At 42.3% G+C, this 27254-nt stretch overlaps 1 long non-coding RNA gene across 1 annotated transcript; it reads right to left on the reverse strand.

The window, feature by feature from the left end:
* Positions 1–5566: 5566 nt before the first annotated feature.
* On the reverse strand, positions 5567–15884 carry LOC137322948 (uncharacterized). The gene is made up of 4 exons (XR_010963260.1): positions 15617–15884; positions 12398–12703; positions 9905–9951; positions 5567–6501 (listed from the first exon to the last, which is right to left on the reverse strand). It is a non-coding gene; the product is annotated as an uncharacterized lncRNA (long non-coding RNA).
* Between the last annotated feature and the right edge of the window lie 11370 nt (positions 15885–27254).

Genomic DNA, 27254 nt, shown 5'->3' on the forward strand with positions numbered 1-27254 from the left:
AGAGTATTGGTTTTAATGGGGACAAGGGCATCAAAGTTGGAGGTGAGAGTCCGATTGAACAGATTGGTAGCTGCAGAAATGTCGTGGTGAATGGAGGGTCAAGTGCTAGATAGTTGGGAATTTGGACGTGCCGTTGTAAGTTACTTGGGGGAGAGTTTTTTCCAGGGGTAAACACAGATGGAAATGGGGTTGGGAGGGGGAAGGGGGATGTGGGTGGAGAGGGATACAAGGAAGTGATCAGAGATGGCCTTATCCATGATTGACATGATGGGAGTAGAGTGGTCACGTGAGATGGCAAGGTCAAGGGGGTGGCCATTAATATGGGTTGAGGAGTTTATATGGAGGGAGAGATTAAGGAAGGATAGGAGGGCAGTGAACTCAGAGGAGAGAGAGCATGATGAATTGCGATGGAGGTTGAAATCACCAAGGATGAGAAGTCACTCGGTGCAGAGGCTGAGGGAAGAAAGCAGTGAAGCTATCTCAGTGAGAAATTTGGCATGGTACTTGGGTGGGCAATAGAGAACGAAGATTTTAAAGGAGAGGTGAGAGGAGTGGAACAAGGTGAGATGCTCAAAAGGAGGTGAAGGGGGCGGACCAAGGTGTGATTTGGTGATAAGGGCCACACCACCAGGGCGGGGCAAATGGTGGAAAATATAGCCAGGCGGGGAGGCTTCATTAAGGGAGAAGGTATCAACACCCATCAGCCAGGTTTCCGTCAAGGCCATGATGTTGATGCAATCGTCTACAATATGCTCATGGATGGCAAGGATCTTGTTTACAAGTAAACGGACATTCTGGAGGGAGATGCAGAGAGGGACGGTGATAGCTGATTCACTGGCAGAGTCTACAGAGTTAGCGCTGGGATGGTGAATGGGACAGGAAGGAAATTGGCAAGATTAGCCCCTGGCAGGAGCACTGGGCAGGAAAGTCAGTGAGAGAGTAGAATGGGGCAGTTGAGGTTGCTGCTCATAAGGAGGCAGCAACGAGTGCCTCAATGGGCTCTTCGGAGGATGCCAAGAGAGGCAAAGAGGGAAGCTATAGGCTTATCTAAGAGGAAGTCAAGCCTGGGACGGCGGCAGGAGAGTAGGAAGGTCAAGGAGTGCTGACGGGTCGAGATAGGGATTTGGGGGAGGGGCAGGGTGCCTGACAGGGGAGAAATGAAAGGAGGCATGACGACAGGAAAGAGGGGCCTAGGAGGGATAAAGAGAAAAGAAGAAAAAAGGGGAAATAGAAGTAATGGGCTCAGTTTCGGAGTGACAGCCAAAATGTACACGCGAATGGATGCAGGAAACCTCAAGTTTCATAGCGCTAACACTCACGAGTTCAAAGAACACAGAGTGACAAATCTCCCCACAGTTCAAACAACACACAGTACCAACACTCCCCACAGTTCAAACAATGCACCGTACCAACACTCCCCACAGTTCAAACAATGCACCGTACCAACGCTCCCCACAGTTCAAACAATGCACAGTACCAACACTCCCCACAGTTCAAACAATGCACAGTACCAACAGTCCCCACAGTTCAAACAATGCACAGTACCAACACTCCCCACAGTTCAAACAATGCACCGTACCAACACTCCCCACAGTTCAAACAATGCACCGTACCAACACACCCCATAGTTCAAACAATGCACAGTACCAACACTCCCCACAGTTCAAACAATGCACCGTACCAACACTCCCCACAGTTCAAACAATGCACAGTACCAACACTCCCCACAGTTCAAACAATGCACCGTACCAACACTCCCCACAGTTCAAACAATGCACCGTACCAACACTCCCCACAGTTCAAACAATGCACAGTACCAACACTCCCCACAGTTCAAACAATGCACCGTACCAACACTCCCCACAGTTCAAACAATGCACAGTACCAACACTCCCCACAGTTCAAACAATGCACAGTACCAACACTCCCCACAGTTCAAACAATGCACAGTACCAACACTCCCCACAGTTCAAACAATGCACCGTACCAACACTCCCCACAGTTCAAACAATGCACAGTACCAACGCTCCCCACAGTTCAAACAAGACACTGTACCAACACTCCCCACAGTTCAAACAATGCACAGTACCAACACTCCCCATAGTTCAAACAACACACAGTACCAACACTCCCCACAGTTCAAACAATGCACAGTACCAACGCTCCCCACAGTTCAAACAACACACAGTACCAACACTCCCCACAGTTCAAACAATGCACAGTACCAACGCTCCCCACAGTTCAAACAACACACAGTACCAACGCTCCCCACAGTTCAAACAACACACAGTACCAACACTCCCCACAGTTCAAACAATGCACCGTACCAACACTCCCCACAGTTCAAACAAGACACTGTGCCAACATTCCCCATAGTTCAAACAATGCACAGTACCAACACTCCTCACAGTTCAAACAACACACCGTACCAACACTGCCCATAGTTCAAACAAGACACTGTACCAACACTCCCCATAGTTCAAACAACACACAGTACCAACACACCCCATAGTTCAAACAACACACAGTACCAACACTCCCCACAGTTCAAACAACACACAGTACCAACACTCCCCACAGTTCAAACAACACACAGTACCAACACTCCCCACAGTTCAAACAACACACAGTACCAACACTCCCCACAGTTCAAACAATGCACAGTGATAACACTCCTCACAGTTCAAACAACACACAGTACCAACACTGCCCATAGTTCAAACAATGCACCGTACCAACACTCCCGACAGTTCAAACAACACACAGTACCAACACTGCCCATAGTTCAAACAATGCACCGTACCAACACTCCTCACAGTTCAAACAACACACAGTACCAACACTGCCCATAGTTCAAACAACGCACCGTACCAACACTCCTCACAGTTCAAACAACACACAGTACCAACACTCCTCACAGTTCAAACAACACACAGTACCAACACTGCCCATAGTTCAAACAAGACACTGTACCAACATTCCCCATAGTTCAAACAATGCACATTACCAACACTTCCCACAGTTCAAACAACACGCAGTACCAACACTGCCCATAGTTCAAACAAGACACTGTACCAACACTCCGCATAGTTCAAACAACACACAGTACCAACACACCCCATAGTTCAACCAACACACAGTACCAACACTGCCCATAGTTCAAACAATGCACAGTGATAACACTCCCCACAGTTCAAACAACACACAATACCAACACTCCTCACAGTTCAAACAATGCACAGTGATAACACTCCCCACAGTTCAAACAATGCACAGTGATAACACTCCCCACAGTTCAAACAACACACAGTACCAACACCCCTCACAGTTCAAACAATGCACAGTGCCAACACTGCCCACAGTTCAAACAATGCACAGTGACAACACTCCCCACAATTCAAACAACACACAGTACCAACGTAGAATCATAGAAAGGTTACAGCACAGAAGGAGGCCATTCGGCCTCGCGATTCCGCGTCGGCTCAATGTAAGAGCAATTCAGCTAGTCCCATTCCCCCGCCCTTTCCCTGTAGCCCTCAAAATTATTTCCTTTCAAGTACTTATCCAGTTCCCTTTTGAAGGCCATGTTTGAATCTGCCTCCACCACCCCCTCAGGCAGTGCATTCCAGATCCTAACCACTCGCTGTGTAAAAAAGGTTTTCCTCATGTCACCTTTGGTTCATTTGCCAATTGCCTTAAATCTATGTCCTCTGGTTCTTGACACTTCCAATAGGAACAGTTTCTCTCTATCTACTCTGTCTGGACCCTTAATGATTTTGATTACCTCTATCAAATCTCCTCGCAACTGTCTCTGTTCCAAGGAGAACAATCCCAGCTTTTCCAGTCTATCCATGTAACTAAAGTCCATCATCCCTGGAATCATTCTAGTAAATCTCTTCTGCACCCTCTCTAAGGCCTTCACATCTTTCCTGAAGTGCGGTGCCCAGAACTGTACACAATGCTCCATTTGTGGCCGAATCAATGTTTTATAAAGGTGCATCGTGACTTCCATACTTTTGTACACTGTGCCTCTATTTATAAAGCCCAAGATCCCGTATGTTTTTTTAACCGCTTTCTCATCCTGCCCTGCCACCTTCAACGATTTGTGCACATATACCCCCAGATCTCTCTGTTCCTGTACTCCTTTTAGAGTTGTGCCCTCTAGTTTCTATTGCCTCTCCTCGTTCTTCCGACCGAAATGTATCACTTCGCATTTTTCTGCATTAAATTTCAGCTGTCACGTGTCCGCCCACACTACCAGCTTGTCTATATCCTCTTGAAGTCTATCACTATCCTCCTCACTGTTTACTACCCGTTCAAGTTTTGTGTCATCTGCAAATTTTGTAATTGTGCCCTGTACACCCCAAGTCCAAGTCATTAATATATATCAAGAAAAGCAGTGTTCCCAGCACTGACCTCTGGGGAACACCACTGTACACCTCCCTCCAGTCCAAAAAACAACTGTTCACCACTACTCTCTGTTTCCTGTCCCTTAGCCAATTCTGTATCCATGTTGCTACTGCTCCCTTTATTCCACAGGCCGCAATCTTGATGGTAAGCCTACTGTACGGCACTTTATCAAAAGCCTTTTGAAAGTCCATGTACACCACATCAACTGCATTGCCCTCATCTACCCTCTCTGTTATCTCATCAAGAAACTCTATCAGGTTAGTTAAATACGATTTGCCTTCAACAAATCCGTGCTGGATATCCCTAATCAATCCACCCTTGTCCAAGTGACAGTTAATTCTGACCCGGATTATCATTTCTAAAAAACACTCCCCACATTTCAAACAACACACAGTAACAACACTCCCCACACTTCAAACCACACACAGTACCAACACTCCCCACAGTTCAAACAATGCACAGTACCAACACTCCCCATAGTTCAAACAATGCACAGTACCAACACTCCCCACAGTTCAAACAACACACAATACCAACACTCCCCGCAGTTCAAACAACACACAGTACCAACACCTTCCACAGTTCAAACGCAGAATAAACACAGATTTAACATAATTGGCAAAAGAACCAGAGGCGACATGAGGACAATAAATTTTACGCAATAAGTTGTTATGATCTGGAATGCACTGTCTGAAAGGGTGGTGGAAGCAGATTCAAGAATAACTTTCATGAGGGAATTGGATAAATGGTAGAAAAATTTGCAGGGCTGTGGGGAAAGAATCCGGGAGTGGGACTAATTGGATAGCTCTTTCAAAGAGCCGACACAGGCACGATGGGCTGAATGGCCTCCTTCCATGCTCTATCATTCTATGGTTCTATGATTGTTGACCTAACTGTAGTAAATATTTTTGTCCCTGTAGATTAGATAAGGTAAAAGTCAGTCATATATGTAAAATACTGATTGTTTTAGAAAGTTATACATACTCAAGAATGTATTATATTTGTACATTCAAAGTAACTCAAGGTGCAATAGTTTATCTTATTCTAAGACACTAAATATTGTTTTGTTCCTGAGTAGAAATTATTGTTATATTGAATTGATGGCTATCAATTGGAAACAATTTTAGATTGAAATTATATTTATTTAATGGGTTAATACCATGTCAAAATAGCAGACAGAAGAGTTTCATACCATGCATTAACACGTCTATCACTAATATATCACACATCCTGACCGTAAACCATCTCTCTTAAATCTGCCGATTAAAAAAAATCTTTACTGCAAAATACCAACATATTTCTAAGTAGGAGCCCCATCATGGACTACTTCAATGTATTTTTTTGAATAGAAATGTTAATTTATAGCACTGGGTGACTTTTGTTGATATCATATTTTTATAATTATGATGCAAAACCACATAAAAATTGATTCATTTCAGTCAGATATATTGAATGCTAAGTATCACAAAAGTCTGTTAATACTAACAATGTTTGTGTTAAAATAAATTTGACTACATTTATTTTAAAAAGCATGTCCTCAGAGAAAATCACAAAACAGTCACTGGGAAGCCCTAGAAACAATTGCTTAAATTTTCTGGAATCATAAAGTCTCCTGAACTTATGATTTCCTCAAAGTCACAAATCTGTGTACAATAAAGCAAAATTCCATAGCTCATTTTGCATGATTTTAAATATAATACTTTAAGTAGTAACAAAAAAACAGTGGTCTATTTGTTTCTAGAAATATTTTATTGTTTAAGACGTTTAACTATTTCAAATTTATAAAAATTCCTTGAAGCAAGTGGTAGATCGTAGATAATAAACTAAGCATAAGAATTCATTGTTCAATATTTAAAGTACTGCATCCTTCAGGTGTCAATGAAACTATGGTTTCTGACATCATGTTTAATGTGATGCCGATAGTTCAAACACAGGGTTAAAGGTTAAGTCCTAGGGAAGCTTCCCTCATCCTGTATGTGTCAGCGTCGCTGTTTACTTGCTGTGTCCTGAGGCAGCTGGTGACAGCATTTGCTTTGACAGGCCTGGCATGGCATTCTCATTCTAATCAGGTGGGAATGGAAGTACTTTCATCTGGGAAGTGCAAGTACAGGATCAGCAACGGCAACATTTATTTAATATGTTAATGACGCTTTTCTCATAATTTTATGACAACTCAAAAATATATTTGAAATTTTTGTATTTGTGCCAAACAATTGAACATTGGGCAACCATTCAAAAGCTGGTATGAATGAATGTATCAATAACATTTTAAATTTCCCTTTCTTTGTCACTATACCTTTTATTACATAATTTTGTCAAAGGTAGATATTGCACCATGTAGCTTTTTATTTTGCTGAGCTTGTTCAAACACTAAAACTAAAAGTGAATATGCATTCTCTTTCACATTTGGAAAATAAAAGTCCGAATGAAGGTCAAGAGTCCATGAAAGGAGAGACCTCATCTTGAAGTGAAACTTTTCAGCTATCAGCTCAAATGGTCAGGCCACAGCCTCACTATCAGTGTGAATGGAACACATGCCTCTCACGTATCCTGGAACTGAGCTGAAAAACGCTGACACCACTGAAGCACAGAAAGTGCCTAGGTGGCAAAAGTAGGAGGATCAAGAGGGAATTGTGCGGTTAGTAAACTCCCAACTAATCTTTACTTGATGCATAGATTTTTTGAACAAGTCTACTATTCTCCTACCTTGAGACTGTGATATTACTGACTTTTCCCTGCCAAAATAAGCCATTATACAATGTATCCTTTCACATTTCTATGATATATAGTTCTTTCTTATCTATTGCTTTAGAAGCATTTTTGCTGTATACAAAAACAGAATGGAGCATTAAACAGCTGCACTCATCCAGGCAAGTGGAGAGTATTCCATCACACTCCTGACTTGTGCCTTGTAGATGGTGGAAAGGCTTTGGTGAGTCAGGAGGTGAGTCACTCGCCACAGAATACCCAGCCTCTGACCTGCTCTTGTAGCCACAGTATTTCTGTGGCTGGTCCAGTTAAGTTTCTGGTCAATGGTGACCCCCAGGATGTTGATGGTGGGGGATTCGGCGATGGTAATGCCGTTGAATGTCAAGGGGAGGTGGTTAGTCTCTCTATTGTTGGAGATAGTCATTGTCTGGCACTTGTCTGGCGCAAATGTTACTTGCCACTTATCAGCCCAAGTCTGGATGCTGTCCAGGTCTTGCTGCATGCGGGCTCGGACTGCTTCATTATTTGAGGGGTTGTGAATGGAACTGAACACTGTGCAATCATCAGCAAACATCCCCATTTCTGACCTTATGTTGGAGGGAAGGTCATTGATGAAGCACCTGAAGATGGTTGGGCCTAGGACACAGCCCCAGGACACTTCAGCGATGTCCTGGGGCTGAGATGATTGGCCTCCAACAACCACTACCATCTTCCTTTGTGTTAGGTATGACTCCAGCCACTGGAGAATTTCCCCCCAATTCCCATTGACTTCAATTTTACTAGGGCTCCTTGGTGCCACACTCGGTCAAATGCTGCCTTGATGTCAAGGGCAGTCGCTCTCACCTCACCTCTGGAATTCAGCTCTTTTGTCTATGTTTGGACCAAGGCTGGAGCCAAGTGGTTCTGGGCGGAACCTAAGCTGAGCATCAGTGATCAGGTTATTGGTGAGTAAGTGCTGCTTAATAGCACTGTCGACGACACCTTCCATCACTTTGCTGATGATTGAGAGTAGACTGATGGGGCGGTAATTGGCCGGATTGGATTTGTTCTGCTTTTCGTGGACAGGACATATCTGGGCAATTTTCCACAATGTCTGGTAGATGCCAGTGTTGTAGCTGTACTGGAACAGCTTGGCAAGAGGCATGGCTAGTTCTGGAGCACAAATCTTCAGCACTACAGCTGGGATATTTTTGCAAGGCACAGTCTGAAAAAGCAATGATTATTTTAGTCCTTAAAATCTTGTTACCTTCTGAAAATTGGATTCCCAACTCTAAAAGGTGTGCAGTGGAAAGGAAGGAAGAGTGTGAGTGAATTTTTAAATAGATTCTGAATATTGATATTAATGCTGAAATACTTGCTGGTGGCTCAATGGAGCAGTGTTGTAACTATGACAGGCCTCTCTCAGCAGCAAAGTGATTGTAATACTGACTATGAGACAACCCACGATTCTGAGCAGATGATTTTGACAGAGAATGTTGTTGGGATGGAAACATGCAGTTTTTTAGGCAAGCTCACGTGTCCAGCTCGTGATAATAGGTTTTCTCTGTAGGCCATTAAAAGTGCACACGTATAAATGCCAATTATTTTCAACAGTTAATTATTAATTGTCACAGAGGTTTAAACCCCTTTGTTTTTGATGTGTTTCATATATAAACCTAATGACTGTGAGTTTTTAAAAATAAACTAGTAGATCTTCTGTGATATTGCCCACGATGACTCTGAGGTAATGTTATTGCAAGGGAAGGGGTGTCGGAATGGAGAGGGGTGCACATGACTGCTGAAACAAACTACTTTCCAAGTTCTAAGAGATGTGCTTAAAGAAGATGAACTACAAGATTTTTAATTGATTCCTGGAAATCTGAGCTGATTTAGATATTTTGTGAGTCGGACACTATGCATATGTGATGAACTCATTCTCGGTGCAACTGTTATTTTACCTCTACTAGTAGGTATTCTGTGGCTTTGCTTACAGTGAGTCAGATTTCCTGCTGGCGTTTTTGCAGGAGATTGGCAGAATCCCTGCAAAATTTCATGGCCATAATGTTGAGTATGCAGGACAAATACATACTGAAAATCAACAAGCTCTGACTAAACAAACATGATCCTAATTTGATTAACAAACAAAAGTAATATATGACCTGTATACATCAGGCAGAAAGGGGAAGGGATTCATTAGGAAATAAGGTAAAAGGATCCACAAAGGGGTAAAGGGAGACCTGGAAAAAATTGGGCCTAACATAAAAGCAAATAAATCTTTCAGTGCTATAACAGTAAGAGGGCGCTCAGAGAAGAGATGAAAACCATAAAAGATGTAAATGCAATTGAAACTGAGGATAAGCCAAAATAGTAAATATTCTGAATGAATACTTCCTCCAAGCGATTCCGGTGGCGCGCAGCAGAGAGGCCCAGGATAAATTTACAGAATAAATCAGGCGAGCTGCAGGTGCCAATCAGGCGCCCCCAACACAGCTCGCCTGTCGGGGCCTTAAGAATTTCGGCCTGCACTGTGGCCCAGAGTTTGACCAGTAGAATTGTCCTCCAACTTATTAATCACTACTTCCCTTTGGAGAAATGTTTGACCTTGATGCCCTGACTGATTTCGAAAACTTACGATTTGGAGAACTGTAAGCAGAACTCATGGGGGGAAGAAGCCAGTCTGTGGTGCATAGACAAGCAATAGGTTTTCATTATTGTCATCATTAATGTATTATCGCCACACTCCAAAACATTAATCATGACATGACATTATTGCCCTGCAGGTCACATAGAGTTGGAACTAACATACCTTTAAAGCCAGAATCCAGACTTCACTTTCTAGTTCCCCAGTGATGTCTGTGGGAGAGATTAATGCTCAGTTACAGTCAGCTTCCACCACTCCGGAAGGAGGGGGTTATAAAAGCCTTGCTCATGCACGCTGAATCACATGCATGATTGCAATTTAGCAATCTCCTTTACTGCTGCGTATTTTCTATGATTGAAAATATCTGACAGGACAAATAAAAACTCATGCAAGACTGTCTCTCAGAAATGGTGAGGAATCAAATGCAGTACAGTTTCGGCAGTATTAGCCTACATTGGAAGCACTCTGAACAAAACTCCCAGAATGAACTAGTGTTACTCTCTGTGTAATTTCTACTACAACTTTGAGAATGCAACTAAAGCTGCCTCATTTCAGAGTCAAATGAACTCTAGAACATTTTGGAGTTGGAAGGTTTATAACATGTCAAAGTTTTTTGTTTTTTATGATTGACAGCGAGATCTGTCATTGACAGAACAGGCTAGATCTTGCTGTTCATAAGCCTCAGCTCTCCCTTCCTCCTGTCTAGTGATGGAAAAGGCCCTGAGGAATGACTGGACTGAGAGGCATAAAAACAGCTTAGAACTGTGAAAGTAACAATGAATTGTATTTTTTTCAAAACAAGGTAAATCATTAACTTCTGAACTTCATCTGAAGTAACTGTGACGGTAAAAACAATCAAAGTTCATTGTATTCAAGGGATTGTTTATTTATAGAACTAGATCACAAGATCACAAAATAATTCCAGATGAGGAAGGCCATTGCTGGTCTTCATTCATCCATCCAGAAGCACCCTATATTCCCCCCCATTGCAGTGTCCAATTGTTTCTTGAATGATTCTGTGATATTTGCCTCTACTACTCTATCAGGGAGTCGGCTCCACATGTTGATCTCTCTTGGGAGCCAATTATCATTTGAGGCGCACAGCAGTTGGTCATCAGGTGGAGAGTACATGCCACTTGTCCATTGTTAACACAGTGAGGCCCAAGCCATTTTGAGGCCCATGCCTCCTGCATATGCCAGACCGGCGCTCTGAGGCAGCTCGCCTGTTGGGAAGAACGGGAAATCAGCCGGCTCCTATTTGGTGCCAGCCGACAGTCAGAGCCTGAGGGGAAGAAGGCAAATCCAGGGGTGCCTTGCATGAGCCAGCAGCAAGCCAGAGTTTTTTTTGTGGGCCCGAGGGGAGCATTCTCGCTGAGTGGCCCCTTTTAAGAACCGCTAGTTAGACCGTTCAATGCCTGGTACAAATGGACGCAGTGTATGTGGCGCAATCAACATTCAATGTATGTCATAGGACCCCCAACCTATTACAAGTGGCTTCCAGCCTGAATGAGGAACTCCTCAGGACACTACCCAAGATGGCGGCTGTGGAGTGCCAGCATAAAAGGGGTGGTAGTGACCTGACACTATTTTCAGGATGCCACCATACAAAGGTGGAATTTTGATACACATTGTGGTGGGGAGGGGGGGAAAGGGGGGTGGGATTCTGATTAAATAGAAGAAATTTAATTCCAAAATATAATTTTTTTTTAAATAATGCTTAAAGAAAACTTTCCATACTAGGAATTTGGAAATATATGAGGTTCTCAGTGCAGCTACTTGCTATGACGACTACTTTTGAGTTCAAACAAACTAATTGTGACTGCTCCAACTTTAAAGTCTGAGACATGGATTTTTTTTGGCCCACTGGAAACATGGAGGGGCTGGATTTCCACCTGCCCACATGATCCCTCTAGTAACCAACAGCATTTTCCTGGGGGAGGGCACTAATTAAGTATGCGGGGTAGGTTCAAGGTGGGAATCCCGCTGCTGAATGGTTTTCCCCTCTGGGGAGGGAGGGAAATGTCACATAACTGCTACAGTTAAAAGACTGCTGCAGCTTAAAGGGCCAAAAGTTAATCGATCGTCAAGGGGGCAGAGACAGAGTAAGAGCATAGTGAGAGGAGAATGGTAGAAGGCGGATAAGATGTGGAGTGTCTGCTGTGGCCAAGGCCTCAAGCTTTCCAGAAGCTTCGATGGAGGTGTTGTTGGCAGAGATAAGGGCGAGGAGGGAAAAACTATTTGGCAATAAAGACAGGAAGCTCCAGAAAAGGGTGGTACAATCAATATGGAGGGAGGTGTCTCAGGCAGACAACAACCCATGAACAGCAATACAATACCAGAAGCTTTTTAATGACCTCACAATGTTATGGAAGCACATTTCATTTCAACACCATCCATGTCCATATGGTGTAAATGAAGAGATGAATGAGATGGATAGTATGAACATGAAACCAAACACCCCTCTCCCATTATTCCACTGTTCGTTACCTCACTTCCAAGGTGTTTGAGTAAAAAGTGAAGAGATTGTTGCATAACCTGCATCTGAAATCATTATCACAATGATTAGACGTCTGCTGACGTCTAAAGAAAGAGAGAACTTGCATTTATATAGAGCTTTTCACAATCTCAGTCAATGAAGTACTTTTGAAGTGTACTCACTGTTGTAAAGTAGGAAAATGCAGCAGCCAATTAGCGCCCAGCCAGGTCCCATATAATCTGTTTTAGTTATGTTAGTTGAGGGATGAATATTGGCCAGGACACCAGGAGAACTCCCATGCTCTTCCTCGAATAGTGCCATGGGATCTTTTACATCCACCTGAGAGGGCAGATGGGGCTTCAGTTTAAGTGTCATCTGAAAGACGGCATCTCCAACAATGCAGGACTCCCTCAGAACTGCACTGATGTGCTCAAGTCTCTGGAATGGGGCTGGAACCCATGATCTTCTGACGGAGCCAAGGCTAACACCTGAGTGAAAATTAATTATTAATTATTCAGTAGCCTTTCCAAATCTTTATTTTCTTTTGCAGAGGAATTGGTCGCCCACAATCCACAGCAATAAGGGACAATTCTTAGGGGATTTTGCTAACAGTTGGAAGGGTATTTTTACTTTTATACTGACAAGCCAGAGTTATTTTTATTGGTTTAATCAGGAAACAACAAATATCTTTGACAAATTAATGGCTCCTTGTCTGACATCCAGTACTGGATGAGCGGAAATTACCTCCAATTAAATATTGGGATGACCGAAGCCATTGTCTTTGGTCCCCGCCACAAACTCCCCCCTACGTTAAAGGTGCTATATAAATGCAAGTTGTTGTTGTTGTTGATTAGAGCTGAAAATGTCTACAACTAAATTTTGATTTAAGGTGTGTGAAACATTTTTTTTTGTCACTGGACTATGAGCAAAGTTTATCTGCTTTTCAATTCGAAATATGCAGGTTTCACCCAGAATAAATCTAACTTCTTCTGATATTCAAAACGGCAGTCTTCATCACTTTACTTCTCCACACAAGACCGTGATTTGAATCCATTGCACAGAAAGGATAGAAACCACTGGTAACCTATATAATTCACTGTAAAAAGGTGCACCAATCCATCTTCCTTGTAATTGTTTGCAAACTAATTAAATTATGTGCAATTTTGTAGGTGAAATATGTGAAGGTTTAAGAGGCCATGTATTAGAACCGTAGAACCATGGAAGATTACAGGACAGGCCAAGTCGAAATCATCTATATATATATATATATATATAAGAATAAAAATGGACTTTATCGCTGTACTATCACTGCACCATCGACCCTTCTCCAATCTAAGCAACACTCATTAACCATAACACTTTGTTGATTATCATGCAACTTTTTATACATGCTGCTACATTTTGTCATATGCCTGAATTTTTGTAACAAGCATCCTGTAAGACCCTTACTGAATTTTGTGTCAAATTTTGTCTCATAATGCTCCTATGAAGCGCTTTGGGACAGTTTTTACTGCGTTAAAGGTGCTATGTAAATGCAAGTTGTTGATGTTGAATGCCTTCTGAAGTTCCATATATACCACATCGACTGCATTCCCTCTATCTACCTAATTAATCACTTCTTCAAAAAAACTATTAGTTTTGTCAAACGTGACTTGGCCTTAACAAATCAGTACTGTCTGCCCTTGATTAGTCTATGTATCTCTAAATGTTCACTAATTTGTTCTTGAATTATGGATTCTAAGAGTTTGCCCACAATTGATGTTAGACTAACATGTCTATAGTTACTTAGTTTATCCTTCTCTCCTTTCTTGAACAGAGGTTTTACATTGATTACTCTTCATTCCCCAGGCTAAATTTGCAGGATTCAGGAGGATCGAAAAATTGTGGTCAGAGCCTTTGCTATTTCCTCTCTGATGTCCTTCAACAGCCGAGGGTACATCCCATCAGCACCCAGTGATTTATTGGAGGAGGTGTGGAGATTTGGGGGGTGATTTTAAACCCCAACAACAGGTGGATTGGGGGGAAGGGGAGTTAAAAATAGTCGTTTTTTGGGTCGCAACCACAAACCAGCTTTATTTCCGGGTTTAACGTCGGCGTTAGAAAGGCTTCCTACTGGGAGTGCAAAGTCTGAAAATTTTGAGGTTGCGACCCAAAAAAACAACTATTTTCAACTCCCACCCGCCTGTTCTTGGGGTTTAAAATCACCCCCTTGGTCTTGGACGGTAGCACAAAACAGGCAATATTGGCAGCCCGTTTTACATGCCACCCAAATATCTTTCTCCATTGAAGTTAATGGAAACGGAGATTGGGCAGCATGTAAAGCAGGTTTGTCGATTCACTATTGCCCATTTTGCAGTGCCGCTCAAGATCAATTTTACCCCCATTCATTTTGAGTTTTGCAAATTGTTTCAGAAGTAAATTCTTTCTACAGTTATTTCTAACAATATTTCCACATTCTCCTCCTGTGCACCTTCATTCTTACTTCCACCACTATTTATAAACATAGACACAAGATATTTACTTGATATCATCACCATACTTTCATCTCCACAGCTAGATTCTGCCTCCTGTTTAAGCTTCAGTTTAGTTTTAATATCTATTTATCAAGAGAAGCCTGTTGTTTGCTGCACCCTCTTTTTGCCTTCGAGGAATAGATCTATTTTTTACTATATACATCTCATTTTTGAAGATTTTTCAGTGGTGATCTATTGTTTGCTAATTTTTCTGCCCTTTTAGTTTGGGCCAGATCCTTCCTGATCTTGCTGAACTTTGCCTTTTCCAGTCCAGCACACTTATCTCTAACTCTTCATTATTCTTTTAGCCATCATTTGCATGACAAGGATACTTAATACAGAATCATGCAAGCCTTTTCAGGCATTTGTAGCACAAATGAGCTGATCTGGTTGCTATTGTCTCACTTTACTTAGACAGCATCGGGGTAATTTTTCTACTTCTCTCTTCTGACGGGGAGCCTCACTCCTCAAGAGCACATTTCAGAAATTTGAGTATGTGCTATGCATAATTTTCCAATCATTTAAATTCATGGGCAGAAAATTGTGCTCAGAGTGTGCATTTCAAATCTCCAATATGTGCGGCTGGCAGGTGAGGCTCTTGCCAGCTGCAAGAAGGCGGAAAATCATCTCTCGTGTCTTCTGATATTCCAACCTTTCTCTCCCAGTTAAGATATCCTTGCTTGTCGGGTCACTTTATACATATGAGCCAGACAATGTGGTTCAAATTTGAATGATAAAAAGTATTTGTAACTTGTCCGTTTTTTAAGTGAGGCGATTAAATTTATGTGGATTAAAATGCAAGGGGAAGGAACACTTCTTAGTGACATTATCAAGTTTAGGTAAAGCAGAGGATAATTTTAAAGAACAATACCCTCTACTGTGTCTCACCATATTCCAACGTCAGAAGACCACTCTGCTGTGCTAGTGTTTTAGCTCCATTTACGAATCCTGTTTTATGCTTGCATCGGTTTTTCCCTCAGGTTAGGAGTGGAAGAGAATGCATCTGCTGATCCCAGAGGTCAGAAAGCAGCATGCTAATGTGCTGCATCACCCGACTAATCTGTATTTACAAACTTTAATAAAGCATTTAACCAAAATAAAAATGTGACATTTAATTAAGATTTTTTTTTAATAGCATTTTCTTCCAATGCTATTGTATAATTTCACCTTTTTTAAAGCTATTTCTACCCTGTGCTTTCAAAGCAAGACAAAAATTGCTTCCTGAATTCTTTGGCTCTAATAAATTCATGCTACCACAACCATTGGAGAATTAATGATCAACTGACATCTATTTAAATGTAAAACCGATATGAGTAACTTATTAATTTTATCCTTTAAAACCCTGAAATACTATGTTGGTATAAGCGTGATTACAATAGTTTCATATTTTGTCGTTGAATAGAATAGTTAACCAGTGTGCATTGCTTATTGTTCTGTTTCACTGGAGTTTTAACCTATAGCAATTTCAGATGAGAACCTTGTGCTTTTTGTGCACATTATTTAATCCTTGTATGTATGCAGGCTCACACGTCCCTGCAAACAATTAAATCACCCTGAACCGCTCTGGGACAGCAGACCTGCGAGCGTTATGTGAGCAGTTCTCCTCCCCTGCTAAGTATTATTGACAAATCCATCAAAGCCAGTGATGCATTGGCTTCCACCTACCCCAGCAGGACACTAGGGCAACTGTGACATGCTGTCACCGTGGTAACTATTGCTGAAGTGAACAGCCTGTTGGGAAGATGACCTCTGTTGGCAACATGCCTGGAGGTGTTTTATTCGTGTGGCATCCATGTCACCAGGACCCAAAGGAGAGGCCTGGTGCCCTGCAATTGATCTCTTCAGCTTCAAAGTTATTGATCTCTCCAATTTGCAGGAATTTATTATATTGATACAGGACTGATTAACATTTCATGCCAGAGCTGTTCGATGTGTGTTTGTAACAGCTTTTAATGATTAATTGACTTTTATGATTCCATCTCAGAGCTGTCAGCTGTGAACTGTGGGCAGACTCATTCCCAAACTGCCTCTCCTATGACACAGAGAGAATGATTGAATACCTGGGAAATTATTGCTTTTACTGTCTTTTTTTATGAAAGATAAACACTAAGGAAGAATTGATGTTTGATTCAGAGTTTAATCTGGAAAAGCAAGTAAAGAACAATACTTCAAATTTATGTCTTAACAGTGCATGTAATAAGTGGCTACTATATTCTGATACAGAGTTTGAAAGAATTTGGTTCAGAGTTCTGCTTACAGCATGGTATATATGACCTTCTAAATGTAAGCTAAAAGTAATTTATTGAAATCGTATATAATTCATATAAAAATTGCCACTGACAGAACAAAACTCAATTTAAACTTTAAAGTCAAGTAACACTGAAGTTCACCGATGTTTTGCTGTGCTGGAAAAATGCTGACTGACTACTTGAAATACAGGTCATTCATCCTCATATTCTGGTCTTTTCGTCAGTAAACGCCATTTTTACTGCCATTAATTAGCAGACCAGTCCTGCAATGATAGGTAGGTTATTTCCATGGTAAACATAATGAATTTGTACGGAAATGAAGTTTAAAAAAAAGTATAGACTATCTTTCTAGTCTCCCAAAACCTCTCCGCCTCTCTCTTCTCCATAAAATCTACCTCTTTGACCAAGCTATTGGTCACCTGTCCTAATGTCTCCTTATGTGGCTCGGAGTCAAATTTTGTTTGATAACGCTTCTGTGAAGCACCTTGAGATGTTTTACTACATTAAAGGCACCATATAAATGCAAGTTGTTATTGTTGTACACTTAGGGCATAGGAAGGATAATACAGTGTCATTTAGCAACTGTACTTTGAATTATGATCAGTATTGAAAGGTAGAAAAATCAGAGACACAAAAACTGTGCTAATTTTCTGTCGCTACTTTATTGATTGCTAGACAGTAAAATTTACTTTATCTGCATATTTACAACCGCTTTTATGTCATGTCATGTATTTAAAGGAAACAGCATTGGCTGTGATTTTGTGATGCCCCACCAACAGTGCAGGACCTGGCAAATCAGGTGAGTGCTTTTGCTCGGTTTTCCAATGGAAACTTTTGGAGAGGAAGAGGAGGCCTCAATTAAATTAATAAAAAATGCAAAATTAGACCCACACTGAATTTCAGGAGTTTGGGTAATGCTGTGGGCACATGGGTGATGAGCAGATGAGGCCTGCTTCATAAAGGGAGTTGGTGGTTTTTCAGGCTGTGTTTCAAATTGCACATTTTGTGAAGGGAGCATTTGTAAGTGCCAAGGTGCAATGGGGGTGAATTTCCTTGGGGGTTCTCCAGGTTGCCTGCTGTAATTTTGGCAGTAAACGCCATTTTTACGGCGGCCGATCGGGAGAACTCCTGCAGAGATGTACCCACTGTGCGTACACACGGTACTATCCTAGGGCCCATATTTACAGATTGTGCAACACACGCTGTGACATGTCAGAGGAGAGCTTCCTTTGGCGTCACCACTTCAAAATCACCAATATCTATACGAACATATGAAATTGACAAGAAAAGACCAGCTGCTCCATCAAGCCTGTCCCACACCTTCATGACCAGACCATCATGGCTAAACACTTCTTCCCTCCTCCGACCTCCTTCCCTCATACCCACCCCCGCAGCCATGTAATCTCCTGGGAGAGACAAGAAACAGAAAAAGCCCAGGGCCAATAAGAGAAAAAATATTCTGTAAAATTCCTCTCTGACCTCCTCAGGCGATCAAAACCAGTCCAGGATATCACATGGACCAAGTGTTACCTATAAAGACACTTACCTTCTATATGATGCGGTTTCTGCCCCAGTCAGGAGTCGGTCCAGCTCTCTCTTGAAGGCATGTGGAGACTCAGCACCCACCACACCAGCCGGCAATGTATTCCAGAGGCTCACAATTCTCTGGGAAAAGAAGAACCTCCTAACATCCAGTCTTCCATAGTTTAAACTCGTGTCCCCTGGTCCTCCCCAATCTGTTAAACTGGAATAAACTATCAATAGGGATGCTATCCAGCCCTCTAATTATTTTATAGACCTCTATCAGGTCACCTCTAAGTCTACGCAGCTCTAATGTAAATAGACCAATGTCCTTGAGCCTATCTGAGTAGCTGAGGTTCTTTAAGCTAAGGACCATTCTTGTAGCTCTCCTCTGGACCTTTTCCAAGGCCACTACATGACCCACCATGTGGGGGGACCAAAACTGGGCACAGTACTCTAGATGCGGTCTGACCAGTGACCAGTATAGTGTCAAAATGGTATCCTTTGATTTATACTGAACAGTTCTATTAATACAACGCAATACCGTGTTCACTTTAGCTACAGTTTCTCTACATTGGTCATGATCCTTTGGGATCTGTGCACAATAACACCAAGATCTTTTTCTCTCTCAACCTCTTACAGTATTGTTCCCTGCAAATGCAACAGGATCCTTCCAGAAAACTGCATGGAGCATCTGCTAGATAAACCAATCTGCAGTTCATTCCTGCACAAAGCAGGTGACCAATGCCATACTTCTTTGTCATTTTCCCAATGGAGACACCTACTGGAGAGGGTGCAGAACTTTTACCACATGGCAAGCTTCCCAAGAGTCCAGGGGATTATAGATGGAACCCAATTTGGCTGTAGTGATACCACTCCATTAATGTGGAGGCAATTTCAGAGCACAAATATCTTCCTGTATGTTAATGCTTGTTAAGCAGGAAGCACCCACAATTTATTTTGCAGCAGTCCTTGGTGCCTGTATTATTTGAAGGCGCTGAGACCAGGGCTTTTGGGAGATCAGGGTTATCTTTTTTGCACCCAGGGCTCATGGCCTCAGTTAGAAACCCACACACAGCAGCAGAGTGCAGATACAAGGAGGCCACCACCTGAGCGACTGTGGAGCACACACTGGGATGTTGAAGTAACAATCAGAGAGGTGCTGATGTAAGATGTGCAAATCATTATTGCTGCTACCTGCTGTACCATTTTGCCATTCAAAGTGGGATGGGCTTGAAGCTGGAAGATGAGGAGGCCAATGGGGCAGCAGGCCCATACACGAAAGGAACAATAGCAGCAGCAACAACAACAACTTGAGCTTGAACCCACAACCTTCTGATTCAGAGGCAAGAGTGCTACCACAGAGCCTAGGCTTACGCCTAAGATCTCAAGTAATGAAGGATACTCTTTGGGTGCTGGCACCATGCCTCCATGCTCAACCTTTTTAATGCCTTCAACCGTTTTAGGAATAGAGCCCAAGGACAAACAAATCTTCACTAGAAGTAGAGTTAGTAACGACAGGAGGGACAATCTTCCACACTTGCTCATTTCCCTCAAGTTGCCTATAAAGCATTCAACCAGACAGTGTTTGTATGGAACAATCGAAAATCTCAAAATATTTCATGAAACATTTGCTCTTCCCCCTCTTTTGAGGGAGGATAGGAGAGAGGAATGTCCGATATTAATGAAACTTGGGTACTCTGTCATTTTGTTCTAAGAATATTGATGCAACCTCATTGCTATTTATTTCTGGTAGTAACAAAGATGTGTGCATATGTGAGTGTGTATGTATGTGCGTGTTAACCAAAGGTATTAAGGATATGGGACTAAGGCAGGTATATGGAGTTAGGTCACAGATCAGCCACGATCTCATTGAATGGTGGAACAGGCTCAAGGAGCTAAATGGCCTACTCCCGTTCCTATGTACCTATGCCTGTGTGCATGCACGCACATGCACGTGCTTTTGGGGGGAGACTAAATAACCCCTTTTAATTAGCCGTCACAAACAATGCTGCCTTCTACTTGAACAATTCATTAGCCAATTTTATGCCTTTGTTGACTTTAGTGTCAGATGTGTATGCATGTGTCCTTTGTCACCTCTGCAGAACAAGAAATCATAGAAATTTATGGCACAGAAGGAGGCCATTTGGCCCAATGTGTCTGTGCCGGCTGAAAAAGAGTCATCCAGCCTAATCCCACCTTCCAGCTCTTGGTCCATAGCCTTGTAGGTCACCGCACCTCAAGTGCATATCCAAATACTTTTTAAATGTGATGAGGGTTTCTGTCCCTACCACCCTTTCAGGCAGTGAGTTCCAGACCCTCACCACCCCCTGGGTAAAAACATTTCTTCTCAACTCCCCTCTAATCCTTCTACTAATTACTTTAAATCTATACCCCTGGTTATTGACTGCTCTGCTAAAGGAAACAGGTCCCTCCTATCCATTCTATCTAGGTCCTCATAATTTTATACACCTCAATTAAATCTTCCCTCAGCCAAAGAAAACAACTCCAGCTTATCCAATCTTTCCTCATAGCTAAAATTCTCCAGTCCTGGCAACATCCTCATAAATCTCCTCTGTACCCTCTCTAGTGCAATCACATCTCGCCTGTAATGTGGTGACCAAAACTGTACACAATACTGTGCTGTGGCCTAAATAGCATTTTATACAGTTCTAGCATAACCTCCCTGCTCTTATATTCTATGCCTCAGCTAACAAAGGAAAGTATCCCATATACCTTCTTAACCACCTTATCTACCTGCCCTACTGCCTTCAGGGATCTGTGGACATGCACTCCAAGGTCTCTCTGTTCCTCTATGCTTCTCAGTATCCTACCATTTATTGTGTATTCCCTTACCTTGTTTGCCCTCCCCAAATGCATTACATAAGAACATAAGAACATAAGAAATTGGAGCAGGAGTAGGCCAATCGGCCCCTCGAGCCTGCTCCGCCATTCAATAAGATCATGGCTGATCTGATCCCAACCACAAATCTAAAGAACACAAGAAGTCGGAGCAGGACCCGGCCACATAGCCCCTGGGCCCTCTCCGCCACCCACAGGGCATTGACCGATCCGAACTCAGCTTCATGTCCAATTTCCTGCCCGCTCCCCATAACCCCTAATTCCCTTTACTTCTAGGAAACTGTCTATTTCTGTTTTAAATTTATCTAATGATGTAGCTTCCACAGCTTCCTGGGGCAGCAAATTCCACAGACCTACCACCCTCTGAGTGAAGAAGTTTCTCCTCATCTCAGTTTTGAAAGAGCAGCCCCTTATTCTAAGATTATGCCCCCTAGTTCTAGTTTCACCCATCTTTGGGAACATCCTTACTGCATCCACCCGATCAAGACCCTTCACAATCTTATATGTTTCAATAAGATCGCCTCTCATTCTTCTGAACTCCAATGAGTAGAGTCCCAATCTACTCAACCTCTCCTCATATGTCCGCCCCCTCATCCCCGGGATTAACCGAGTGAACCTTCTTTGTACTGCCTCGAGAGCAAGTACCTCACACTACATGATGACAAGAAAGAATGAAAGAAAGAAGAACTTGTACTTATATAATGCCTTTCACATCATCAGGAGTTTGCAAAGCACTTTACAGTCATTGAAGTACTTTGAAACGTAGCCACTGTTGAAATGTAGTCATACGTGGGAGCCAATTTGCGCACAATAAGGTCCCAAAAACAAGATAAATGATCAGATAATCTGTTTTTAGTGGTGTTGGCTGAGGGATAAGTGTTGACTAGGACAACTCCCCTGCTCTTCTTTGAATAGTTTCATGAGATCTTTTATGTACACCTGAGGCAGAAAATGGTGTACTGATTTAACAACTCATCTGCCAGATAGTACCTTTGACAGTGTGACACGCCCTCAGTCGCACACTGAAATGTCAACCTAGATTATATGCTCAAGACTCTGGAGTGGGGCTTAAACCCATGACCTTCTGACTCAGAGCTGAGAGTGCTACTTGCGAGCCAAGGCTGACACCCTACAGATGTTGCTAATGATTGTCTACTGCCTGATCTTTTGCTTCTTCACTTGTGCCACTGATGGGGGGCATCTCTTCATGAAGCTCACTGGTCTGTATGAGCAAAGATCAGTGGTAGCTGTGAGGAATCCCTCCCTCATAGCTGCCTGTAATCATTCCGTGGAGATGCCGGTGATGGACTGGGGTTGACAATTGTAAACAATTTTACAACACCAAGTTATAGTCCAGCAATTTTATTTTAAATTCACAAGCTTTCGGAGGCTTCCTCCTTCCTCAGGTAAATGTTCAGGAGCTCCTCGAAGCCTACGCATTTATACATATAGAACAATACATGGTGTTTACAGAATGCCCCTGCAACTGCCCGTTGCCAAGGCAATCACCGTGTTCAGACAGAGAGGTGTCACCTGCAGAACCCCCGAATACACATTCAACATTTTGTTGAATGTGTATTCGGGGGTTCTGCAGGTGACACCTCTCTGTCTGAACACGGTGATTGCCTTGGCAACGGGCAGTTGCAGGGGCATTCTGTAAACACCATGTATTGTTCTATATGTATAAATGCGTAGGCTTCGAGGAGCTCCTGAACATTTACCTGAGGAAGGAGGAAGCCTCCGAAAGCTTGTGAATTTAAAATAAAATTGCTGGACTATAACTTGGTGTTGTAAAATTGTTTACAATTGTAATCATTCTGCCAGCAAGTTGAAACTGATCTTGGAAGGATATACTTGCCTTTGAGGTGGTGCAATGAAGGTTCACTAGATTAATTCCTGGGATGAGAGGGTTGTCCTATGAAGAGAGGTTGAGTAGAATGGGTCTATACTCTCTGGAGTTTAGAAGAATGAGAGGTGATCTCATTGAAACAATTTCAATGTCAAAATCTTCGTGCAGAGGGTTGTGAATCTTTGGAATTCTTTACCCAGAGGGCTGTGGATGTTGAGTCATTGAATATATTCAAGGCTGAGATCGATAGATTTTTGGACTCTTAGGGAATCAAGGGATATGGGGATCAGGCGGGAGAGTGGAGTTGAGGTTGAAGATCAGCCATGATTTGATTGAATGGCGGAGCAGGCTCGAGGAGCCATATGGCCTTTTTTTTTATTCGTTCATGGGATGTGGGCGTTGCTGGCGAGGCCTACTCCTGCTCCTATTTCTTATGTTTTTAAGTTCTTATGACTGCTTCTTGGAGTTTGGACTTCAAAGTTCCCACAGCAGCACATTCCAAAGATGCTCCTGCTGTGTCTATACCCTGTGTAAGTGAGGTCTGCACTGCAGGTGTTGTCACATGCTCAATGCCAGACTGCAGCGCGGAGTACTATTGGTCCACCTTAACGATACTACTTTCAGTGCTGTATGGAGTTAAGTGACTGTTCAACATGGACCCCATGTGTTAACAGCCTCCATCATAAAACAAGCCACTTAAGGTTTGTAAGCCCATGTAATTTAGGAAGAGCACTCAGCATGGTAGGACTCCATTCTGAACTGATAAGCTGGCTTCCCTTTTACCATTAATGCTTTTTATCTCAGTGAATAATTCCTCCTCAATATCACGAGAATCGTCTCCAGTAGTGTGTACCTGTGGTAGTGCCAGCTATAAGTGGGGGTTTATGGTTGTTCAATGTGTAAGATGTGTTCTTCAGGTATGCATCGTATAAAAATGGGTTTCCTGTGCACTGTGAAGAGACAAGAATATGACCACATGAGCACACTTATTGATTTTTAGAACTGTATTGTTTTTACATGTACTACATTGTGCATATACTAGCTGATCTTCTGTGGCATTGCTTGTGGGTGGTCTTGAGCATGGTTGTGATATTTAGGCTATAAAATGAAGCTGTGTTTAACCTGGCCTGTCTGTTTCAGGACACTGTTCAGTTACTTTCTTTGTAGAAATGGGCCAAATAGGCACATGGTAAAGTCAATTAGAGGCTAATAGCTGTTGCTGAGTGAAATTTCTATAGATTGGAAGCTGCTTCTAAATCCATGGTTCCTTCCTTTGAGGGGAGGCTAGAGGCTGAAGGGCAGAAAAAATTAACAAGAAATAACTGGAGTTCTTTCTCTTATTTTCAGACTATTTTTACAGATTATTCAATTGTTGTTTTCTAAATATACATTTGAGCCCATCCGATGAAAGTGTAGCACATACTTTGCATGTGTGATGCTTTAAAATGTGACACTGATGTGTAACATACATGCGCTTGACTTAAGACATTTATATAGATCTTAAGCAACTGCTACATAACTTCATGCCTATAAGGGGCATGGTAATTGGTAATTGGGCAGGCGTCTTGGTGGTTGGGCCTCACTAGCATGCTCATATGCCGAGCCAGCTAACAGTATGGACCTGGGGTAGGGAAGTGATCCCGGGGGAAACGTGCAAGGACTGAAGTATTTTTGTGGGGCGAGGAGAAATTAAACAAAAAAAATTTGGGCCATTTTTGGAGCGACCTGCAGCAGTCCCTTTAAGGAACGCTAGTGAGGCCGCACCATGCCAGGGACCAAGGAGCAGGGCACGTGCGGCCCATTGGTACACAAAAATCACGTCGTGGTCCCGCAGTGGGCATAGGACCCTGCCTGTTTTGGTCAGGAGTGCTGAACACCCATTTCGAGGCCCACTTGAAATTTGAGTTGGGCGGACTTTGAGCAGCCAGTGGACGGGCTTTTTGTTTCAAATTTTCATTTGCCTAACACCTATTTTCCAGTGTAAATGGGGCAGTCAGCATACTTTTTTTGTAAGTTGTGCAGCCTCTTTCGGACATCTTGCCAGGTCACCTGAGTCTCTGATACCAAGTTCACTTTTTCAGTGACATTTCAGTGTCTTGCTTCTTTTGCATGCTAGGAGACTGTACTGTCCCACCAAAAATATACTCATGTTTCACCATAACAAAGATTATTCGTACATCTAAGGCCTAGTTGGTAAAACAACTTTTTTGAACTTGCTATTGTGCAATTTTCAGAAAACATGTGCACTCTAAAGTTGGAATAACACATTTTTCCACATTTACACTGGTTAAGTGACTCTTTAGCTGCTTAAGCATTAAACATCATTAGTACAGGTATGTCATGAAAGGTCGTTATTCGTACTAACAAAATTCACATTCTCAGGAATTGCACTTCTCAAAACTACTTATCAGTGCAATTTTGTTAGTGAGTCATAAATTACAATGAAAAATGAGTATTCCTTCCAGTTTTTTTTTCAGAGGCAAATATGCCCCTTGATCTTTCATTATGTTAGCACCTAAAATGACAAATTCACCCATACTTCTCAAATTGTACAGGCATCTCTTACTTGAGGATAGGTTGAGCTGAACAATGATGTTCACCAGATATATATTAATGACCTGGATTTGGGTATAGAGGGTATAATTTCAAAGTTTGCAGATGGCACGAAACTCGGAAATGTAGTAAACAATGTGGAGGATAGTAACTGATATAGACAGACTGGTGAAATGGACAGATACATGGCAGATGAAATTTAACACAGAGAAGTGTGAGGTGATACATTTTGGTAGGAAGAATGAGGAGAGGCAATATAAACAAAATGGTACAATTTTAAAGGAGGTGCAGGAACAGAGAGACCTGGGGGTGCACATACACAAATCTTTGAAAGTGGCAGGAAAAGTTGAGAAGCCTGTTAAAAAAGCATATGGGATCCTGGACTTTATTATTAGAGGCATAGAGTACAAAAGCAAGGAAGGTATGTTAAACCTTTATAAAACACTGGTTAGGCCTCAGCTGGAATATTGTATTCAATTCTGGGCACCACATTTTAGGAAGGATGTCAAGGCTTTAGAGAGGGTGTAGAAGAGATTTACTATTTACTAGAATGGTGCCAGGGATGAGGGACTTCAGTTATGTGGAGAGACTGGAGAAGCAGGGGTTGTTCTCCTTAGAACAGAGAAGGTTAAGGGGAGAGAGTGTTCAAGATCATGAACAGTTTTGAGTAAATAAGGAGAAACTGTTTCCAGTGGCAGAAAGCTCGGTAACCTGAGGACACAGACTAAGGTAATCGGCTGAAGAGCCAGAGAAGAAAAGGGGAAAATTTTTTAATGCAACAAGTTGTAATGGTTTGGAATGCACTGCCTGAAAGGGTAGTGGAAGCAGATTCAATAGTAACTTTCAAAAGGGAATTGGATAGGAACATAGGAACAGGAGCAGGCCATTTAGCCCCTTGAGCCTGTTCCGCCATTCAATGAGATCATGGCTGATCTGTGACCTCACTCCATATACCCGCCTTAGCCATATCCCTTAATACCTTTGATTAACAAAAATCTATCGCTCTCAGATTTAAAATTAACAATTGACCTAGCAACTGCTGTTTGCGGAAGAGAATTCCCAACTTCTACCACCCTTTGGGTGTAGAAGTGTTTTCTAACTTCACTCCTGAAAGTCCTAGTTCTAATTTTTAAGTTATGCCTCCTAGTCCTAGACTCCCCAACCAGCGGAAATAGTTTCTCTCTATCTACCCAAACAGTTCCCCCTAAATATCTTGAAAACTTCGATCACATCACTCCTTAATCTTCTAAATTCCAGGGAATACAACCCTAGTTTGTGTAATCTCGCCTCATACTTTAACCCTCGGAGTCCAGGTATCATTCTAGAAAATCTACGCTGCACTCCCTCCAAGGCCAATATACCCTTCCTAAGGTGCAGTGCCCAGACTGAATACAGTACTGCAGGTTTGGTCTAATCAGAACTGTAGCATATATAGCTGTAGCAAAACTTCTATCCCCTTGTATTCTAGCCCTCTAGATATAAAGGCCAGCAT

The sequence above is a fragment of the Heptranchias perlo genome, chromosome 6 (assembly GCF_035084215.1).
Source record: "Heptranchias perlo isolate sHepPer1 chromosome 6, sHepPer1.hap1, whole genome shotgun sequence".
NCBI lineage: Eukaryota > Metazoa > Chordata > Chondrichthyes > Hexanchiformes > Hexanchidae > Heptranchias > Heptranchias perlo.